Source organism: Cynocephalus volans, chromosome 9 (assembly GCF_027409185.1).
Source record: "Cynocephalus volans isolate mCynVol1 chromosome 9, mCynVol1.pri, whole genome shotgun sequence".
Lineage (NCBI taxonomy): Eukaryota > Metazoa > Chordata > Mammalia > Dermoptera > Cynocephalidae > Cynocephalus > Cynocephalus volans.
Genome location: NC_084468.1, coordinates 67585570 through 67595779, shown reverse-complemented (window position 1 = coordinate 67595779; position 10210 = coordinate 67585570). Strand labels below are relative to the sequence as shown.

Sequence of the window (10210 nt, the reverse complement as noted above, 5' to 3'; positions counted from 1 at the left end):
CTTTAGCAGCAAAACCTCCTGAAAATGAGACAACCAAATGAGAAAAATCACTTTCCAGCTACCATGTGAGGCTACATCTTGTTGTGCTTACACAAAGTATTAAAAGACAAATGTAAATATTCAAGAAACTAAATCCCTGGGCCTCTATAGATTTCACATCAGAACATGATACATGAAAAAATAGTACAAATTTGACATAGTTTCTTAGAATGTGGGAGAAGAATTAAAGAAAACAGACAACCCACTAGGCACACAAACAGCACCATTTGATTCTAAAACAATTTCCACATTGGTATATAAATTATGTATATTTACACATGTACATTGTCTAAAATATTAGGATAAAATAAACGTTTTCAAGATAAATATTACTGATTAGAATTTTTATCATGTAAATAAATACTCTATCCAATAACAAAAAATAATTTAATTCCAAAAATTAATATTAACTTATTTTTATTAATTTACAGGAATATTCAATTCTACATGTTAAAAATACCAACTATAAAAATTATCCTGGACTTTTTCCCCAAAATTCAAAAGTATAGAGCTGGCCAGTTGGCTCAGTTGGTTAGAGTGTGGTGCTGATAACACCAAGGTCCAGGGTTCGATCCCTGTACTGGCCAACTGCCAAAAAAAAAAGAAAAGTATAGAATCTGACTTACCTAGTTTCCTTCAAAATTAAAAATATAAATACTCTAATCGATATAGTTGGCTCATACTAAAGATTTTGGTAGAGAAAAAAATTGCTTCGATTTCAGATTATTTAAATAGGGAGATAGGGGTAATTGTTTTAATCACCTCCTCACTTTGCCTGCCCAAAGCACAGCTAGTATCTTAAAATAACCTGACTCCTATGATTCCAGGAAATATTGGCAGATTAGTATTTTTTTTTTCTTGATAGGAGCATACAAAAGTATCAACAATAAAATCCATAAGAGAATTATTTTATAAATTTGATGTTGTGCTTTTCTTGCTCATGAGGGTACCTTTAAAGACAGCAATGATAATATTGTACTGTGTGGATAAATTGAAGACTCAACTTAACACTTAGGTTGCTCTTTATTCCCTTACCTGTTTAGTGAATAAAGACTTGGGTTCTATTTCCAGGTGTGTCTGCTATGTTGACCAAGTCTCTTTAACTCCTCTACCTTTCTCATCTGTACAATGGATAAAATACCTTCTCTAGATATATCACAAAATTGTGAATCTCAATTCACTTTAAGAAAAAAAAACAAAGAGGCAGAAGAGGTTTAACTATCTTGCATGCTCAAGAACATATTATGAGGGCATTTACCTAGTAAGAACCAAACATAAAATCGTTCAACTTACATTTTTACAGGCCAAGGAACACATTTTCTTTCCTATAAGAATTCTTCAAAAGCCTTCGTTTTACAATGGTACTCCTTTAAATTCCTTTTGCATTCTGGTAAACACAGAAGCAGCATGGGATTATATCATAGAAAACGGATATATATGCACATCCTTTCTTTTTTTTTTAACTTTCTTTTTTCAACTGAATAATAAACTCAATCTTGTCCATACTGTACTTGTTAGACCCTCATACAGTACCTGACATATAAGAAGTGCTCAACAAAAATTTTTACATATTCACCTGTCAAATATTTTTTGTGTGGCATCCCCTGAGCTATGCACCAAGAATACAGCAGTCAACGGCACAGACTCAGTCTCTATCCCTATGGAATTTACAGCCTAGAAGTGGAGACAAAGCAAATATTTGTTTAGATTCATTTATTAAATATTTATTGAGCACTTACTGTAGGTCAAGAACAAATACCCAAATATCGCTAGATTTACAATTGGATTCGTTGTTCTGAATAAAGTAATGAGGCAACATCAGTTCATATATGTGATGCATTTCATTATTATGGCAGGTCTTTATAAATTCAATCAAGAAATATGTATTGAACTCCTACAAAGTGTGAGGTTTCTCAGAGACTGTGACTGATCTCATCTCCCAGGTAAGAGTTCTCCATCTGCATCAGCCGCCTCTGCCCAAGATTCCCCTTTATCTCAACACACAAGCATTCTTTACCACCCTCCAGGTCTCCATGACTGTTGCTGCTATGGCCCATTTCTCTGTAATGGAATTGTTCCCAGAATCATAAAAACAAAATCCAGATAGGTCACATAACAAAACCTTGCTTTTTAAAAATACTATTAAGTTTTTGGCTAGTTACCAGGTGTGTATATAACTTAGGAAGTATTTTAGTGGCTGGTATAAGCCCTATTGAAACCCCTTCCATGGTCTATTATCAAAGGGATCAGCAAGAGAAATAATATTGTCTCCCATTTCTATTTTAGGAGACTGCATGGGAAGCTGATCCACCCAGCTTTGAGATATATCTAGTTCGGTGAGGGAGAGGGTGGACCGAGGGCAGGTCCCAGCAGATATAAAATATGATTCTAAAGTGAGCTAAACTGCTTGTAATAAAGACTGTCTATTAATAACCTTTCTGGATTTGATGGATCACATCAGTGGGACAAATAAAAAGATGTTCTTGTGAATCAAAGGTGGTGGTTCTTCCTTCCCAAGAATCAAAAAGGAGGGACCCAGCCTACCTCACTTTCCTCTCCCAACCCATTTACAAGTGGGAAAGGAGCCTCCAGGGCCTTCGAAACAATTAAAGCTGGGACTGCTGTCTCAGCAGGGGAGGTCTGCCTGTGAAAGCCTGCAGCCATGGCAAATCTCTTTCACCAGCCAAGTGCTGGCAAAAGGGCCAAGCTAGGACGTTACATGCTAGAGGACAAAATCACAGAAAAAACGTGGAGAAAAATTTAAATACCGCTCTCCTTTTTCTCCCTTGTCTAGCCTCCAGTTTCCACTTCAAACACCCCTCCGCCAAAAATATTAAACAGGAAGAGGCAAGCAATGAGATAAGGCCACTACTGAGCATGCACATGAAGATGGGCTGGAAGGGTACGTCGTTTCTTTGAGCTCATCTCACATGCAGCCAGCTGAATATAAATTTCCCTCTATCTCATCAAGCTCTCACTGTTTGGCCTCCTCTGACTGATATTGGCTCATCATACTTAATCTAGGGTGAAATTTCCTCGTCTGAGCTAAATTACTCGCAGCCATCAAGGGAAGCGATATTTATTTTTCGTGGGGCTAATGACCTGTCCCCCAGACCCACCCACTGATGGTTATTTACTGGGGCCCAGATGCTTGAGCTCAAAATGAGTGCTAATGTCAGCAGGTGCCATCCCTCATTCAGCTCAGTGATTGAATTGGAGCGATCCCATTGACATTGACTCTGTGACTTTTAAGGCCATTACCCTCAGCCAGAGATGAACCTCTCATCATGGTGATGACAGTGACAGCTGATTAGCGACAAATTACAAGCAGGAAAGTGCATAGGCTTTATTGGGTAGGGCAGGACCAGTGGTAAGGGTGAGAGGTGTGGGGCAAAAGAGCAGGAGATAGAGAGAGAGAGAGATGGGGAGGAAGCATCACACATTCCTTCTCTTTTCAGTGTGATGTTTCATCAATTCTGAACTATGGTCCATGTGGATATTTATATTTCATATCTATTTATTATATTTAAATACACAAAGATTCATAAACAAGTATCTACAGACATTCACAGCTCAACACATAAACATTGGACCAAGAAGAACTCGTATCTACTGAATTTAGGCTATAAAAGGAATGTAACATTTTGAAAAATAATAATTCACAGACTCTTCGGGCACAGATTTGATTTGACTAAAGAAAGCAAATAACTGTTTTCTGTCTTTTCTTTTTGTGTATTTGAAATTATTCTGATAAAAAGGTATTTTGAAATTTATTTTTTAAATGTTTTTATAGCCAGATTAAGTAGAGTTGTATGTTGATTAGCACTTGAAGAACATGCATGAAAAGTTCTAAATACTATCTTTACTATCTTAAACCAAAGTTCATTTTAAAAAGCCATTCAGTTGTTCAAGCTGTCTATTCTGTAGACTTTAAATCAAGGTCTTTTGGGAATTTTAACTTGAAAACATGAATTAAAATTTGTTTCCTAAACAGCCTTTTAAGTTGAAAGCAATTTTCTTTGTTATTTGTGAGGGGGTGTGGATTGGCCTGAGGTGTTTAATATTTGTTCACATGATTCAAAATCTTACTGTGCAGAGTCTGAAAGTCTGAGAATTAAATGCAACTTAGGATTTTGAAGGACAAGACCTGAAGACTCCAAACAACAGTGACACCAATTTTTGAGGCCTGAACACCTGTTAGTAAGTAGCAGTTGGACAAATGCCCCATGTTCTGGGCCCTATGTGGAGCACGCAGCAGAGTGGCCTGGCGTCCGCCTTGCTCTCAGCACGCAGCAGTTAACCAAACAGGGACAGGGACAAAGGCCAGACCATTGAGAAAACCACCAGTACCCACCCACTGGTGCAATACAAGGCACTGTGAACAAAATCAAGGGAAAAAATTATAGTAGCTCCCTTGCTTCTCAGTTTTTATAATTAATCTCTCCTCTTTCAACCACCCTTTTTCCCACAACAGTTGTCTTCCTTGATTTCACGCAATATTTTCTTACAAGTACCTTCCACCAGTCTGGGACCACTCCCAATATATCTGGTAGCATATGACAAAATTCTTTTTGTCAAAAATATAACATCTCTTACAAGCTGCACAGCTGAAGTCAAACTAACACTACAGAAATGCGAGTAGTGTGTGGGTGGGTCAGAGCGGCCCCGGTGGCCTGCAAGAGCTAGTAATGCGCATCACTTTCCAGCTGTGTGGTAGGCAGTCAGACTGGAAGCTTAAAATTGGCCAATGTAGGAATATTAACACCATCGAAACTGGCAAATGCTACAAATCAAGCCTTGTTTTTCATTTTGTTTTGATTTGTTAACATTTACCAGCACACCACTGCATGTAATGCTGTCTGTTGTTTAGAAACACATTTGGATGTTAGGACAAGGGTAGCCTCTAGGTGGTTGGGGAAGGTGAGTAGAGAGAAATATGGCCCTGTTATATGCCTTTCTATCTTCCTGCTGATAAATCATTGTGAGTTTACACGGCAAAGGTGCCTATTTAAGATTGATAGCCAAAAGGGCAAGAAACATACTTTCTGATTAAGTATTATTATGCAGCACCATGGTAGAATCAATAAATACTTACAAATCATTCTTATCATAATAAAACAAAATTTATTTGCAGCAGTTGTTAGTTTGTCTCTTATTTGGAAGGGGCCTTTGCTATTGGAATGGGAATGTTCAGCATATTCAGATGAAAAGCACAACCTCATCTATCCCTAGGCAATAAAGGAAACTGATTAATCCATTGATCTTTTTGAACCTGTGTGAAGTAATAATGAGATTAGAAATCTTTTTTTCATAGTAAAACAGAAAACTTTAAAGCTTTATTCAAATGGTGAATATTACTTTCCATTACTAAGAGCACTAAAAATTATGTCCTCCCTCTGTACACATTCACTATCTTATCCACTCCCATGGCTTCAAATGCCACCTTCATGCTGTGGACTGTGCAGCCACTTCTCCTGCCACATCCAACTGCCAACTGGACAGGTCCATTTGCTTATCTCACAGGTACCCCATACTCAGCATGTCCCAGTCTAAACCCACAGTCATCAGAGCCCCCCAGACACCTGAGTCTTCCCCCGGTTTCTGTCTCAAGGAATGCCCATACTCTCTACTGAACGTCCTTCAGTAACTTCAGTGTTCCTGTTCTCTCTTGTCCTGGAGCTCTCATTCATGTTACCTAGAATACTCTTACTTCTTTACCAAAACTTTGCTGATCCTACTTATCCAATAAATCCAAGATTAGACACCACTGTCTACAAGAAGCTTTCCTTGACCTCTCAAGGACAGCTAGTTGGATGTCCTTCCCTTCTTGATATTCCTTCTGGGCTCTGAAAAAAAAAAAAATGCACTTCCCACACTACTCTGACTCCTCATCTCCCTATGTTTCCCTCACTAACACATCAAGTTTGTTCACTATTATATCTTCTACTCCTTGCAAGTGCTATGCATATAGTAAAGACTCAAGAAATATTCATTGATTGTGTAGATGAGCAAGATAGATTAAAATTAATATTGAGTCCTGTTACCTACTAGATGGTTGTCAGACCCCATATTGAGAAGGCTACGCCTTCAAAACAGAGTGAGCCTGGATTTCAAAAGTGTTCTTGGGCCTTGCACCTCCCAAAATCTTCCTCTTCATGTACTCCTGCTTTCTTTAACTTCATACTTTCCTAAGCTTTGCACTCACATTTACCGTGTGAGACTAATTTCTCTGTGGGACTCACCAACGCAGTGTCTAACCTGCGTACACCTGACTCAGGTTTTTGGTTCCCTCCGCATCCTCCCTGATCTGACTCTGAGTCCAGACATCTCAGCCTCACCTTGACTACTCTTGCCTATGCACCAATAGCAAGATCATCTGCTGGGCATTTTTCTCCAAAAGACAAAAAGGCATTGCTTTGTAGATAAAGCAAATATAGAAAGGCCTTTCAGAGGAGTAATTCTTTTCTGACCACATGATCACATAGCTATTTTGAATATTGTATATATAAGAGTTTACTGTCTAAATCCCTTTCCTTCATCCCCTCTGAATCAATTCTTCTCCTAGGAAGAAAGACAGAGAGACTAAGTCCTGAAGAACCAAAATTGTAGCTGCTATGGTTTGAATATGTCCCCTAAAAAGTATGTGCTGCAGACTTAATCCCCAGTGCAACAGTGCTGGGAGGTGGGGTCTAATGAGAGGTGGTTAGGCCATAAGGTTAGAGTGAATAAATTGTTTTCACAGGAGTGAGTTCACTATCCTGGGAGTGGGTTTCTTATAAAAACATGAATTTGACCTCCTTCTATCTCTCTCTTTCTCTCTCTCTTCCTCTCTTTGCCCTTCCACCATGAAATGACACAGCAGTAAGGCCCTGGCCAGATGCCAGCACCTTGATATTGGACTTCCCAGACTCCAAACTCTGAGTTAATAAATTTTTGTTCATTATAAATTACCCGGTATTCTGTTAACAGCCACACAAAACAAACTAAGACAATAGCTGATATTTATAACCAAGGTAACTTAAACTACAAAACCACGGATATGAGCAAAGTAAAGTACTGCATGGGAAAGCCAAAGCATAGAAAGAGACAAACAGAGTTCAGAGGCTCACCAAAACAGAGTGAGGTCAGAGGTATCTATTTGAATCCAGGTACGAAACCAGAGAAAGTAAAAAACAAGTGCAAATGAGTCAAGAGGAAGAGGAAGGCGAAGGCAGTTTCAAGGCAGCACCCTAGAGAATCCATTTGTATAAGTCATCAGGGAACAATCAGAGCATGGGTCAGACAGATGCAGAGCTCAAGTGAATGAGAAAGTGTGTGGTGTTAATGACCACTTATTAGCAGTGTGACCCGAGGCAAGCTAGTCAACCTCTCTAAACCTCAGTCTCTTTACCTAAAAAATAATGGGATTTATCATCATGTATACCTAATAGATTTGTTGTAAGAACTGAAATAATATAAAGTACTGAGGCCATTACTTGACACCTATTAAGTGTTTAATAACAGTGATTACTATTACTATCATTATTTCTTAGTTTGAAATTAATTAATAAAGTGGCCTGAATATGATGTGTTTCTTTGTGTATTAACAGTAGTATCAACTACATAATTAGATGTATCATAAGAGTTCCTAGGCCTGTTGAGGTTTGGTAGGTCAATAATGAAATCACCTTGTCCCTCTCCTGAGTTTGGAAGTAATAAAGAAATAAATGCAAAATTCAGACAGATGGAAATCAAATTGTTAATTGTATTACTGGTAAAGTTGGGCTGGAGAACTTGGGTGAGGTTTGCAGCCACAGGCTGGCTGACACTCCCCTGAATTAGACTATACACTTGGGCACCAGTACCTGAACGAGCGCAGCACAGAGCAGTGCTGCCAAGTTCACCACTGAGCAGGAGAGCTGGCATGATTGCACTCCTTACGTGGATCTGGAGGGTCTGGCTTACACTGTTCACTTCTCCTCCCAGCTGATTCCTCGGGCCAGCCTCTCCTCCTTCTCCAGGGCTAAAGAGAAGCCAGTGATCAAGTTCCTCCCTAGGGACAAGAAAAGTGGGGTTTAAGTGCTCCCACCTGGGATGGCTGCAGCCACTATGCCCCCAAAATGCTTGGTTCAGATCCCTCCTCACAATATGTATTTCTCTAGTCCACAAAAGATCATGGAACTATAGACTTCCTTAACCTAACTTTGCTTTCTTCAAAGAAAGCACTATTAAACTGTGTAATTGTGTACCTAGGTGTGAGACAGCAAATTTTCCACAGTGGCCCTTGCATATCCTTGTCCCCTTGAGCCGTTTCTTCCTGCTCTTCTCTCACATGGGCTTATCCCCTAATTGTTCCTTTCTGGGCCTCTTAATAAAATTCAAGTTGCCCAGCAATGATTTGCTGTTCATACACATAACGATTTCTACCTCATCTGGGAACTATCCTTAACCAAGTATTCCAGAACTGGCTGAACTCTTGTCAGCCCTCTCCTGCTAAAGTCATATCAAGATTCCACATCTATCTCCAAGTGAAAACACTCCTTCAGAGTCTCCTCAAGCCCAATATTCTCAAATAAATGGTGCTAATGGCTATGATGCTCTGGGTATTTTTCTTCCACACTGGTGTTCTCAGTGGGATCATTCACCAGATTCATGGGCTCAAACTGGCCCATGTTGCAATAGCATTGCAATGCATCTTAAATAAATGCAACATGTGAATCTATCAAACCAAGGCATATTAGAAAGTACAAAATTCTAGGACTGAAAGAAAAGGGCTGTTGGCCTCACAAGTAAACTGAGTTTCCTTAAATGTTCCTCATGGTTTGAAGATATTAACTGACTATTTTAACTGCAGGCTTCTCAGCAAATTCAAACAGTTTAATCTATCAACCTCAATGTAATTTTAAGCTTGGCACAGCAAAATTATGTATGTTAGAAGATACACAAGAAAAACTCAAGGATGAGGAATAAAAAATAAACTTACTTCACCAAATCTACATAAGCCATTTATCCATAGTACTCATCTATCAAATAAGTCAAAATATTACTTGCTCACAACTTATTTTGTGCAGTAAAAGTTAAATGGCAGAAAATGAAAATGGCAATGTGTTTTGTCGTGCTTCTGATGGTCGTGCAGCCAAACTGTCCCTAAGTCTCTGAGTCCACCCTGCTGAAAGTTAAAGCAGTAGTATTATAAGAGAATGAAGAAAAAGAATGAGCTTGTGACCCCATGAGGGGCTCATTCACCATGGTAAGTTTGTGAGACTGAGTATCCAAACAAGATAATGTTCTTCTTACCATTCTGACTGGTCAATTTGGATGACATATTTTGGGCATCTCTGCTGATTCCATGACTGCAACTTGTACACCGTCCACAAATCCCCATCTGCAGCTACAGATGGTCCATAATTTTTTTCCAGTGTTTATAACAGTTCTTGAAGTGGGGGTGGGGAGAATGAAGGTTTCACAGCCAAGCTGCCCTAGCCAGGTGAGTGTTCAGTCTTGTTGAACTGCAGGTTATCCAAATGACAAATTTACACAGCTATACTAATTCAACTCTGAATAAGAAAACCAGGTCTCAAGAATTATGCTGCAAATATACATAAGCACTATCTAGCAGAAAATCATCTTTAGTTCTTGGCATACTTTTGATCTTTAAAAATTGTTGAATGAAGGGATATTTTCCTTTTAGAACAATTTATACTTCCAATTATGACCTGGGCACTGCAGAGCTGTGCTCTCCAATACAGTAGCCACTAGCCACATGTGGCTATTTAAAGTAACTAACATTAAGTAATATTAAAAATTCGATTCCTCCATCACACTAAGCGCATACATATAAAGTGCTCAATAGCCACATGTGGCTAGTGAAACCTGTATTAGCACAGAAATAGAATACTTTTATTATTGCAGAAATTCCCTCTGAGAAAAATGGTTTTACCAACAGTGGATATTTTTTATTGGCACTTCTTATATAGGACAATGCTTTCTATTTCCTGTCCCACAAATATTTTATAAGACTTTTTTACAAGAGGATCAGCAGCTCCTTTTTAGAAGGCACCACACTGACTCTTATATATCTTGAAAATCTATGGTAATCCACTGTCTCTAGATAATTAAATAATTGAATACTAAATTTTACACTCTTGTTTCCCGTGCAGAATTGAGATGACATACAGACTTAGAACAAATG

At 38.7% G+C, this 10210-nt stretch overlaps 1 non-coding gene across 1 annotated transcript; it reads left to right on the top strand.

Moving 5' to 3' along the window:
- The first annotated feature begins 552 nt into the window (after positions 1-552).
- Positions 553-626, top strand: TRNAI-GAU (transfer RNA isoleucine (anticodon GAU)). Its single transcript has one exon. It is a non-coding gene; the product is annotated as a tRNA-Ile (tRNA).
- Positions 627-10210: the final 9584 nt, after the last annotated feature.